General features: G+C 41.9%; 44 pseudogenes; all 44 read left to right on the top strand.

The window, feature by feature from the left end:
• The first annotated feature begins 15 nt into the window (after nt 1–15).
• LOC142746050 (5S ribosomal RNA) lies at nt 16–134 on the top strand (annotated as a pseudogene).
• A 67-nt stretch (nt 135–201) lies between these two features.
• Nucleotides 202–320, top strand: LOC142746098 (5S ribosomal RNA; annotated as a pseudogene).
• Nucleotides 321–387: 67 nt separating this feature from the next.
• Nucleotides 388–506, top strand: LOC142747351 (5S ribosomal RNA; annotated as a pseudogene).
• Nucleotides 507–573: 67 nt separating this feature from the next.
• On the top strand, nt 574–692 carry LOC142746948 (5S ribosomal RNA; annotated as a pseudogene).
• Nucleotides 693–759: 67 nt separating this feature from the next.
• On the top strand, nt 760–878 carry LOC142747350 (5S ribosomal RNA; annotated as a pseudogene).
• Nucleotides 879–1317: 439 nt separating this feature from the next.
• LOC142746783 (5S ribosomal RNA) lies at nt 1318–1436 on the top strand (annotated as a pseudogene).
• Nucleotides 1437–1503: 67 nt separating this feature from the next.
• On the top strand, nt 1504–1622 carry LOC142746782 (5S ribosomal RNA; annotated as a pseudogene).
• A 67-nt stretch (nt 1623–1689) lies between these two features.
• On the top strand, nt 1690–1808 carry LOC142747349 (5S ribosomal RNA; annotated as a pseudogene).
• Nucleotides 1809–1875: 67 nt separating this feature from the next.
• Nucleotides 1876–1994, top strand: LOC142744871 (5S ribosomal RNA; annotated as a pseudogene).
• A 67-nt stretch (nt 1995–2061) lies between these two features.
• On the top strand, nt 2062–2180 carry LOC142744046 (5S ribosomal RNA; annotated as a pseudogene).
• A 253-nt stretch (nt 2181–2433) lies between these two features.
• Nucleotides 2434–2552, top strand: LOC142747391 (5S ribosomal RNA; annotated as a pseudogene).
• A 67-nt stretch (nt 2553–2619) lies between these two features.
• Nucleotides 2620–2738, top strand: LOC142744362 (5S ribosomal RNA; annotated as a pseudogene).
• A 67-nt stretch (nt 2739–2805) lies between these two features.
• LOC142745447 (5S ribosomal RNA) lies at nt 2806–2924 on the top strand (annotated as a pseudogene).
• A 67-nt stretch (nt 2925–2991) lies between these two features.
• LOC142746390 (5S ribosomal RNA) lies at nt 2992–3110 on the top strand (annotated as a pseudogene).
• A 67-nt stretch (nt 3111–3177) lies between these two features.
• On the top strand, nt 3178–3296 carry LOC142746879 (5S ribosomal RNA; annotated as a pseudogene).
• A 67-nt stretch (nt 3297–3363) lies between these two features.
• Nucleotides 3364–3482, top strand: LOC142747116 (5S ribosomal RNA; annotated as a pseudogene).
• Nucleotides 3483–3735: 253 nt separating this feature from the next.
• LOC142746781 (5S ribosomal RNA) lies at nt 3736–3854 on the top strand (annotated as a pseudogene).
• Nucleotides 3855–4107: 253 nt separating this feature from the next.
• Nucleotides 4108–4226, top strand: LOC142745108 (5S ribosomal RNA; annotated as a pseudogene).
• A 67-nt stretch (nt 4227–4293) lies between these two features.
• Nucleotides 4294–4412, top strand: LOC142745657 (5S ribosomal RNA; annotated as a pseudogene).
• A 67-nt stretch (nt 4413–4479) lies between these two features.
• On the top strand, nt 4480–4598 carry LOC142744044 (5S ribosomal RNA; annotated as a pseudogene).
• Nucleotides 4599–4851: 253 nt separating this feature from the next.
• Nucleotides 4852–4970, top strand: LOC142744775 (5S ribosomal RNA; annotated as a pseudogene).
• A 67-nt stretch (nt 4971–5037) lies between these two features.
• On the top strand, nt 5038–5156 carry LOC142745490 (5S ribosomal RNA; annotated as a pseudogene).
• Nucleotides 5157–5223: 67 nt separating this feature from the next.
• On the top strand, nt 5224–5342 carry LOC142746191 (5S ribosomal RNA; annotated as a pseudogene).
• A 67-nt stretch (nt 5343–5409) lies between these two features.
• Nucleotides 5410–5528, top strand: LOC142746220 (5S ribosomal RNA; annotated as a pseudogene).
• A 67-nt stretch (nt 5529–5595) lies between these two features.
• LOC142745295 (5S ribosomal RNA) lies at nt 5596–5714 on the top strand (annotated as a pseudogene).
• A 67-nt stretch (nt 5715–5781) lies between these two features.
• On the top strand, nt 5782–5900 carry LOC142746190 (5S ribosomal RNA; annotated as a pseudogene).
• Nucleotides 5901–5967: 67 nt separating this feature from the next.
• Nucleotides 5968–6086, top strand: LOC142745830 (5S ribosomal RNA; annotated as a pseudogene).
• A 253-nt stretch (nt 6087–6339) lies between these two features.
• On the top strand, nt 6340–6458 carry LOC142744892 (5S ribosomal RNA; annotated as a pseudogene).
• Nucleotides 6459–6525: 67 nt separating this feature from the next.
• On the top strand, nt 6526–6644 carry LOC142745506 (5S ribosomal RNA; annotated as a pseudogene).
• Nucleotides 6645–6711: 67 nt separating this feature from the next.
• Nucleotides 6712–6830, top strand: LOC142744653 (5S ribosomal RNA; annotated as a pseudogene).
• Nucleotides 6831–6897: 67 nt separating this feature from the next.
• Nucleotides 6898–7016, top strand: LOC142746717 (5S ribosomal RNA; annotated as a pseudogene).
• A 67-nt stretch (nt 7017–7083) lies between these two features.
• LOC142746724 (5S ribosomal RNA) lies at nt 7084–7202 on the top strand (annotated as a pseudogene).
• Nucleotides 7203–7269: 67 nt separating this feature from the next.
• LOC142746532 (5S ribosomal RNA) lies at nt 7270–7388 on the top strand (annotated as a pseudogene).
• Nucleotides 7389–7455: 67 nt separating this feature from the next.
• Nucleotides 7456–7574, top strand: LOC142745780 (5S ribosomal RNA; annotated as a pseudogene).
• A 67-nt stretch (nt 7575–7641) lies between these two features.
• On the top strand, nt 7642–7760 carry LOC142745258 (5S ribosomal RNA; annotated as a pseudogene).
• Nucleotides 7761–7827: 67 nt separating this feature from the next.
• On the top strand, nt 7828–7946 carry LOC142744107 (5S ribosomal RNA; annotated as a pseudogene).
• Nucleotides 7947–8013: 67 nt separating this feature from the next.
• Nucleotides 8014–8132, top strand: LOC142745557 (5S ribosomal RNA; annotated as a pseudogene).
• Nucleotides 8133–8199: 67 nt separating this feature from the next.
• On the top strand, nt 8200–8318 carry LOC142747850 (5S ribosomal RNA; annotated as a pseudogene).
• Nucleotides 8319–8385: 67 nt separating this feature from the next.
• On the top strand, nt 8386–8504 carry LOC142746571 (5S ribosomal RNA; annotated as a pseudogene).
• A 67-nt stretch (nt 8505–8571) lies between these two features.
• Nucleotides 8572–8690, top strand: LOC142744043 (5S ribosomal RNA; annotated as a pseudogene).
• A 67-nt stretch (nt 8691–8757) lies between these two features.
• Nucleotides 8758–8876, top strand: LOC142746908 (5S ribosomal RNA; annotated as a pseudogene).
• A 67-nt stretch (nt 8877–8943) lies between these two features.
• LOC142744700 (5S ribosomal RNA) lies at nt 8944–9062 on the top strand (annotated as a pseudogene).
• A 67-nt stretch (nt 9063–9129) lies between these two features.
• On the top strand, nt 9130–9248 carry LOC142744164 (5S ribosomal RNA; annotated as a pseudogene).
• Nucleotides 9249–9315: 67 nt separating this feature from the next.
• On the top strand, nt 9316–9434 carry LOC142745132 (5S ribosomal RNA; annotated as a pseudogene).
• Nucleotides 9435–9494: the final 60 nt, after the last annotated feature.

Genomic DNA, 9494 nt, shown 5'->3' with positions numbered 1-9494 from the left:
ATTAAAGCGTTTAACGTCAATGGCCATTCTAAGCTGAATTTGCCTGCTCTCGTCAGAACGCAGAAGTTACACAGCTTAAGGCCTCGCTAGTACCAGTGTGGGAGACTGTCTGGGAATCCGTGGTGTGGTTGAATTTTTATTATGTCGTTTAGATTTTGTTTCACAATCGATTAAAAAGGACTATGGATTAAAGCATTTGATGTCAATGGCCATTCTAAGCTGAATGTCCCTGCTCTCGTCAGATCGCAGAAGTTACACAGCTTAAGGCCTCGCTAGTACCAGTGTGTGAGACTGTCTGGGAATCCGTGGTGCGGTTGACTTTTTATTATGTTGTTTAGATTTTGTTTCACAATAGATTAAATAGGACTATGGATTAAGGCTTTTAATGTCAATGGCCATTCTAAGCTGAATGTGCCTGCTCTCGTCAGATCGCAGAAGTTACACAGCTTAAGGCCTCGCTAGTACCAGTGTGGGAGACTGTCTGGGAATCCGTGGTGCGGTTGACTTTTTATTATGTCGTTTAGATTTTGTTTCACAATCGATTAAAAAGGACTATGGATTAAAGCATTTAAAGTCAATGGCCATTCTAAGCTGAATGTGCCTGCTCTCGTTAGATCGCAGAAGTTACATAGCTTAACGCCTCGCTAGTACCAGTGTGGGAGACTGTCTGGGAATCCGTGGTGCGGTTGACTTTTTATTATGTCGTTTAGATTTTGTTTCACAATAGATTAAATAGGACTATGGATTAAAGCATTTAACGTCAATGGCCATTCTAAGCTGAATGTGCCTGCTCTCGTCAGATCGCAGAAGTTACACAGCTTAAGGCCTCGCTAGTACCAGTGTGGGAGACTGTCTGGGAATCCGTGGTGCGGTTGACTTTTTATTATGTCGTTTAGATTTTGTTTCACAATCGATTAAAAAGGACTATGGATTAAAGCATTTACTGTCAATGGCTATTCTAAGCTGAATGTGCCTGCTTTTGTCAGATCGCAGAAGTTACACAGCTTAAGGCCTCGCTAGTGCCAGTGTGGGAGACTTTCTGGGAATCCGTGGTGCGGTTGACTTTTTATTATGTCGTTTAGATTTTGTTTCACAATCGATTAAAAAGGACTATGGATTAAAGCATTTAATGTCAATGGCCATTCTAAGCTGAATGTGCCTGCTCTCGGTAGATCGCAGAAGTTACACAGCTTAACGCCTCGCTAGTAACAGTGTGGGAGACTGTCTGGGAATCCGTGGTGCGGTTGATGTTTTATTATGTCGTTTAGATTTTGTTTCACAATAGATTAAATAGGACTATGGATTAAAGCATTTAAAGTCAATGGCCATTCTAAGCTGAATGTGCCTGCTCTCGTCAGATCACAGAAGATACACAGCTTAAGGCCTCGCTAGTACCAGTGTGGGAGACTGTCTGGGAATCCGTGGTGCGGTTGCCTTTTTATTATGTCGTTTAGATTTTGTTTCACAATCGATTAAAAAGGACTATGGATTAAAGCATTTAATGTCAATGGCCATTCTAAGCTGAATGTGCCTGCTCTCGTCAGATCACAGAAGATACACAGCTTAAGGCCTCGCTAGTACCAGTGTGGGAGACTGTCTGGGAATCCGTGGTGCGGTTGCCTTTTTATTATGTCGTTTAGATTTTGTTTCACAATAGATTAAATAGGACTATGGATTAAAGCATTGAACGTCAATGGCCATTCTAAGCTGAATGTGCCTGCTCTCGTCAGATCGCAGAAGTTACACAGCTTAAGGCCTCGCTAGTACCAGTGTGGGAGACTGTCTGGGAATCCGTGGTGCGGTTGACTTTTTATTATGTCGTTTAGATTTTGTTTCACAATAGATTAAATAGGACTATGGATTAAAGCATTGAACGTCAATGGCCATTCTAAGCTGAATGTGCCTGCTCTCGTCAGATCGCAGAAGTTACACAGCTTAAGGCCTCGCTAGTACCAGTGTGGGAGACTGTCTGGGAATCCGTGGTGCGGTTGAATTTTTATTATGTCGTTTAGATTTTGTTTCACAATCGATTAAAAAGGACTATGGATTAAAGCTTTTAATGTCAATGGCCATTCTAAGCTGAATGTCCCTGCTCTCGTCAGATCGCAGAAGTTACACAGCTTAAGGCCTCGCTAGTACCAGTGTGGGAGACTGTCTGGGAATCCGTGGTGCGGTTGACTTTTTATTATGTCGTTTAGATTTTGTTTCACAATCGATTAAAAAGGACTATGGATTAAAGCATTTAATGTCAATGGCCGTTCTAAGCTAAATGTGCCTGCTCTCGTCAGATCACAGAAGATACACAGCTTAAGGCCTCGCTAGTACCAGTGTGGGAGACTGTCTGGGAATCCGTGGTGCGGATGCCTTTTTATTATGTCGTTTAGATTTTGTTTCACAATAGATTAAATAGGACTATGGATTAAAGCATTGAACGTCAATGGCCATTCTAAGCTGAATGTTCCTGCTCTCGTCAGATCGCAGAAGTTACACAGCTTAAGGCCTCGCTAGTACCAGTGTGGGAGACTGTCTGGGAATCCGTGGTGCGGTTGACTTTTTATTATGTCGTTTAGATTTTGTTTCACAATAGATTAAATAGGACTATGGATTAAAGCATTGAACATCAATGGCCATTCTAAGCTGAATGTGCCTGCTCTCGTCAGATCGCAGAAGTTACACAGCTTAAGGCCTCGCTAGTACCAGTGTGGGAGACTGTCTGGGAATCCGTGGTGCTTTTGAATTTTTATTATGTCGTTTAGATTTTGTTTCACAATCGATTAAAAAGGACTATGGATTAAAGCTTTTAATGTCAATGGCCATTCTAAGCTGAATGTCCCTGCTCTCGTCAGATCGCAGAAGTTACACAGCTTAAGGCCTCGCTAGTACCAGTGTGGCAGACTGTCTGGGAATCCGTGGTGCGGTTGACTTTTTATTATGTCGTTTACATTTTGTTTCACAATAGATTAAATAGGACTATGGATTAAAGCATTTAACGTCAATGGCCATTCTAAACTGAATGTGCCTGCTCTCGTTAGATCGCAGAAGTTACACAGCTTAAGGCCTCGCTAGTACCAGTGTGGGAGACTGTCTGGGAATCCGTGGTGCGGTTGAATTTTTATTATGTCGTTTAGATTTTGTTTCACAATCGATTAAAAAGGACTATGGATTAAAGCATTTAATGTCAATGGCCATTCTAAGCTGAATGTCCCTGCTTTCGTCAGATTGCAGAAGTTACACAGTTTAAGGCCTCGCTAGTACCAGTGTGGGAGACTGTCTGGGAATCCGTGGTGCAGTTGACTTTTTATTATGTCATTTAGATTTTGTTTCACAATCGATTAAAAAGGACTATGGATTAAAGCATTTAATGTCAATGGCCATTCTAAGCTGAATGTGCCTGCTTTTGTCAGATCGCAGAAGTTACACAGCTTAAGGCCTCGCTAGTGCCAGTGTGGGAGACTTTCTGGGAATCCGTGGTGCGGTTGACTTTTTATTATGTCGTTTAGATTTTGTTTCACAATCGATTAAAAAGGACTATGGATTAAAGCATTTAATGTCAATGGCCATTCTAAGCTGAATGTGCCTGCTCTCGGTAGATCGCAGAAGTTACACAGCTTAACGCCTCGCTAGTAACAGTGTGGGAGACTGTCTGGGAATCCGTGGTGCGGTTGATGTTTTATTATGTCGTTTAGATTTTGTTTCACAATAGATTAAATAGGACTATGGATTAAAGCATTTAAAGTCAATGGCCATTCTAAGCTGAATGTGCCTGCTCTCGTCAGATCACAGAAGATACACAGCTTAAGGCCTCGCTAGTACCAGTGTGGGAGACTGTCTGGGAATCCGTGGTGCGGTTGCCTTTTTATTATGTCGTTTAGATTTTGTTTCACAATCGATTAAAAAGGACTATGGATTAAAGCATTTAATGTCAATGGCCATTCTAAGCTGAATGTGCCTGCCCTCGTCAGATCACAGAAGATACACAGCTTAAAGCCTCGCTAGTACCAGTGTGGGAGACTGTCTGGGAATCCGTGGTGCGGTTGCCTTTTTATTATGTCGTTTAGATTTTGTTTCACAATAGATTAAATAGGACTATGGATTAAAGCATTGAACGTCAATGGCCATTCTAAGCTGAATGTGCCTGCTCTCGTCAGATCGCAGAAGTTACACAGCTTAAGGCCTCGCTAGTACCAGTGTGGGAGACTGTCTGGGAATCCGTGGTGCGGTTGACTTTTTATTATGTCGTTTAGATTTTGTTTCACAATAGATTAAATAGGACTATGGATTAAAGCATAGAATGTCAATGGCCATTCTAAGCTGAATGTGCCTGCTCTCGTCAGATCGCAGAAGTTACACAGCTTAAGGCCTCGCTAGTACCAGTGTGGGAGACTGTCTGGGAATCCGTGGTGTGGTTGAATTTTTATTATGTCGTTTAGATTTTGTTTCACAATCGATTAAAAAGGACTATGGATTAAAGCTTTTAATGTCAATGGCCATTCTAAGCTGAATGTCCCTGCTCTCGTCAGATCGCAGAAGTTACACAGCTTAAGGCCTCGCTAGTACCAGTGTGGGAGACTGTCTGGGAATCCGTGGTGCGGTTGACTTTTTATTATGTCGTTTAGATTTTGTTTCACAATCGATTAAAAAGGACTATGGATTAAAGCATTTAATGTCAATGGCCATTCTAAGCTGAATGTGCCTGCTCTCGTCAGATCACAGATGATACACAGCTTAAGGCCTCGCTAGTACCAGTGTGGGAGACTGTCTGGGAATCCGTGGTGCGGATGCCTTTTTATTATGTCGTTTAGATTTTGTTTCACAATAGATTAAATAGGACTATGGATTAAAGCATTGAATGTCAATGGCCATTCTAAGCTGAATGTGCCTGCTCTCGTCAGATCGCAGAAGTTACACAGCTTAAGGCCTCGCTAGTACCAGTGTGGGAGACTGTCTGGGAATCCGTGGTGCGGTTGAATTTTTATTATGTCGTTTAGATTTTGTTTCACAATCGATTAAAAAGGACTATGGATTAAAGCTTTTAATGTCAATGGCCATTCTAAGCTGAATGTCCCGGCTCTCGTCAGATCGCAGAAGTTACACAGCTTAAGGCCTCGCTAGTACCAGTGTGGGAGACTGTCTGGGAATCCGTGGTGCGGTTGACTTTTTATTATGTCGTTTAGATTTTGTTTCACAATCGATTAAAAAGGACTATGGATTAAAGCATTTAATGTCAATGGCCATTCTAAGCTGAATGTGCCTGCTCTCGTTAGATCGCAGAAGTTACACAGCTTAACGCCTCGCTAGTACCAGTGTGGGAGACTGTCTGGGAATCCGTGGTGCGGTTGACTTTTTATTATGTCGTTTACATTTTGTTTCACAATAGATTAAATAGGACTATGGATTAAAGCATTTAACGTCAATGGCCATTCTAAGCTGAATGTGCCTGCTCTCGTCAGATCGCAGAAGTTACACAGCTTAAGTCCTCGCTAGTACCAGTGTGGGAGACTGTCTGGGAATCCGTGGTGCGGTTGAATTTTTATTATGTCGTTTAGATTTTGTTTCACAATCGATTAAAAAGGACTATGGATTAAAGCATTTAATGTCAATGGCCATTCTAAGCTGAATGTCCCTGCTCTCGTCAGATTGCAGAAGTTACACAGCTTAAGGCCTCGCTAGTACCAGTGTGGGAGACTGTCTGGGAATCCGTGGTGCGGTTGACTTTTTATTATGTCGTTTAGATTTTGTTTCACAATCGATTAAAAAGGACTATGGATTAAAGCAGTTAATGTCAATGGCCATTCTAAGCTGAATGTGCCTGCTCTCGTTAGATCGCAGAAGTTACACAGCTTAACGCCTCGCTAGTACCAGTGTGGGAGACTGTCTGGGAATCCGTGGTGCGGTTGACTTTTTATTATGTCGTTTAGATTTTGTTTCACAATAGATTAAATAGGACTATGGATTAAAGCATTTAACGTCAATGGCCATTCTAAGCAGAATGTGCCTGCTCTCGTCAGATCGCAGAAGTTACACAGCTTAAGGCCTCGCTAGTACCAGTGTGGGAGACTGTCTGGGAATCCGTGGTGCGGTTGCCTTTTTATTATGTCGTTTAGATTTTGTTTCACAATCGATTAAAAAGGACTATGGATTAAAGCATTTAATGTCAATGGCCATTCTAAGCTGAATGTGCCTGCTCTCGTCAGATCGAAGAACTTACACAGCTTAAGCCCTCGCTAGTACCAGTGTGGGAGACTGTCTGGGAATCCGTGGTGCGGTTGACTTTTTATTATGTCGTTTAGATTTTGTTTCACAATAGATTAAATAGGACTATGGATTAAAGCATTTAATGTCAATGGCCATTCTAAGCTGAATGTGCCTGCTCTCGTCAGAACGCAGAAGTTACACAGCTTAAAGCCTCGCTAGTACCAGTGTGGGAGACTGTCTGGGAATCCGTGGTGCGGTTGACTTTTTATTATGTCGTTTAGATTTTGTTTCACAATCGATTAAATAGGACTATGGATTAAAGCATTTAACGTCAATGGCCATTCTAAGCTGAATGTGCCTGCTCTCGTCAGATCGCAGAAATTACACAGCTTAAGGCCTCGCTAGTACCAGTGTGGGAGATTGTCTGGGAATCCGTGGTGCGGTTGCCTTTTTATTATGTCGTTTAGATTTTGTTTCACAATCGATTAAAAAGGACTATGGATTAAAGCATTTAATGTCAATGGCCATTCTAAGCTGAATGTGCCTGCTCTCGTCAGATCGCAGAACTTACACAGCTTAAGGCCTCGCTAGTACCAGTGTGGGAGACTGTCTGGGAATCCGTGGTGCGGTTGACTTTTTATTATGTCGTTTAGATTTTGTTTCACAATAGATTAAATAAGACTATGGATTAAAGCATTTAACGTCAATGGACATTCTAAGCTGAATGTGCCTTCTCTCGTCAGAACGCAGAAGTTACACAGCTTAAGGCCTCGCTAGTACCAGTGTGGGAGACTTTCTGGGAATCCGTGGTGCGGTTGACTTTTTATTATGTCGTTTAGATTTTGTTTCACAATAGATTAAATAGGACTATGGATTAAAGCATTTAACGTCAATGGCCATTCTAAGCTGAATGTGCCTGCTCTCGTCAGATCGCAGAAGTTACACAGCTTAAGGCCTCGCTAGTACCAGTGTTGGAGACTGTCTGTGAATCCGTGGTGCGGTTGAATTTTTATTATGTCGTTTAGATTTTGTTTCACAATCGATTAAAAAGGACTATGGATTAAAGCATTTAATGTCAATGGCCATTCTAAACTGAATGTCCCTGCTCTCGTCAGATCACAGAAGTTACACAGCTTAAGGCCTCGCTAGTACCAGTGTGGGAGACTGTCTGGGAATCCGTGGTGCGGTTGACTTTTTATTATGTCGTTTAGATTTTGTTTCACAATCGATTAAAAAGGACTATGGATTAAAGCATTTAATGTCAATGGCCATTCTAAGCTGAATGTGCCTGCTCTCGTTAGATCGCAGAAGTTACACAGCTTAACGCCTCGCTAGTACCAGTGTGGGAGACTGTCTGGGAATCAGTGGTGCTGTTGACTTTTTATTATGTCGTTTAGATTTTGTTTCACAATAGATTAAAAAGGACTATGGATTAAAGCATTTAATGTCAATGGCCATTCTAAGCTGAATGTCCCTGCTCTCGTCAGATCGCAGAAGTTACACAGCTTAAGGCCTCGCTAGTACCAGTGTGGGAGACTGTCTGGGAATCGGTGGTGCGGTTGACTTTTTATTATGTCGTTTAGATTTTGTTTCACAATCGATTAAAAAGGACTATGGATTAAAGCATTTAATGTCAATGGCCATTCTAAGCTGAATGTGCCTGCTCTCGTCAGATCGCAGAAGTTACACAGCTTGAGGCCTCGCTAGTACCAGTGTGGGAGACTGTCTGGGAATCCGTGGTGCGGTTGACTTTTTATTATGTCGTTTAGATTTTGTTTCACAATAGATTAAATAGGACTATGGATTAAAGCATTTAACGTCAATGGCCATTCTAAGCTGAATGTGCCTGCTCTCGTCAGAACGCAGAAGTTACATAGCTTAAGGCCTCGCTAGTACCAGTGTGGGAGACTGTGTGGGAATCCGTGGTGCGTTTGACTTTTTATTATGTTGTTTAGATTTTGTTTCACAATAGATTAAATAGGACTATGGATAAAGGCTTTTAATGTCAATGGCCATTCTAAGCTGAATGTGCCTGCTCTCATCAGATCGCAGAAGTTACACAGCTTAAGGCCTCGCTAGTACCAGTGTGGGAGACTGTCTGGGAATCTGTGGTGCGGTTGACTTTTTATTATGTCGTTTAGATTTTGTTTCACAATAGATTAAATAGGACTATGGATTAAAGCATTTAACGTCAATGCCCATTCTAAGCTGAATGTGCCTGCTCTCGTCAGATCGCAGAAGTTACACAGCTTAAGGCCTCGCTAGTACCAGTGTGGGAGACTGTCTGGGAATCCGTGGTGCGGTTGAATTTTTATTATGTCGTTTAGATTTTGTTTCACAATCGATTAAAAAGGACTATGGATTAAAGCATTTAATGTCAATGGCCATTCTAAGCTGAATGTCCCTGCTCTCGTCAGATCGCAGAAGTTACACAGCTTAAGGCCTCGCTAGTACCAGTGTGGGAGACTGTCTGGGAATCCGTGGTGCGGTTGACTTTTTATTATGTCGTTTAGATTTTGTTTCACAATCGATTAAAAAGGACTATGGATTAAAGCTTTTAATGTCAATGGCCATTCTAAGCTGAATGTACCTTCTCTCGTTAGATCGCAGAAGTTACACAGCTTAAGGCCTCGCTAGTACCAGTGTGGGAGACTGTCTGCGAATCCGTGGTGCGGTTGACTTTTTATTATGTCGTTTAGATTTTGTTTCACAATAGATTAAATAGGACTATGGATTAAAGCATTTAACGTAAATGGCCATTCTAAGCTGAATGTGCCTGCTCTCGTCAGATCGCAGAAGTTACACAGCTTAAGGCCTCGCTAGTACCAGTGTGGGAGACTGTCTGGGAATCCGTGGTGCGGTTGACTTTTTATTATGTCGTTTAGATTTTGTTTCACAATAGATTAAATAGGACTATGGATTAAAACATTTAAAGTCAATGGCCATTCTAAGCTGAATGTGCCTGCTCTCGTCAGAACGCAGAAGTTACACAGCTTAAGGCCTCGCTAGTACCAGTGTGGGAGACTGTTTGGGAATCCGTGGTGTGGTTGACTTTTTATTATGTCGTTTAGATTTTGTTTCACAATCGATTAAAAAGGACTATGGATTAAAGCATTTAAAGTCAATGGCCATTCTAAGGTGAATGTGCCTGCTCTCGTCAGATCGCAGAAGTTACACAGCTTAAGGCCTCGCTAGTACCAGTGTGGGAGACTGTCTGGGAATCCGTGGTGCGGTTGACTTTTTATTATGTCGTTTAGATTTTGTTTCACAATCGATTAAAAAGGACTATGGATTAAAGC

The sequence above is a fragment of the Rhinoderma darwinii genome, chromosome 2 (assembly GCF_050947455.1).
Source record: "Rhinoderma darwinii isolate aRhiDar2 chromosome 2, aRhiDar2.hap1, whole genome shotgun sequence".
In the NCBI taxonomy this organism is placed as follows: Eukaryota; Metazoa; Chordata; class Amphibia; order Anura; family Rhinodermatidae; genus Rhinoderma; species Rhinoderma darwinii.
Note: the sequence above shows the minus strand (reverse complement) of the source record. Positions and strands in the feature narration are given on the sequence as shown.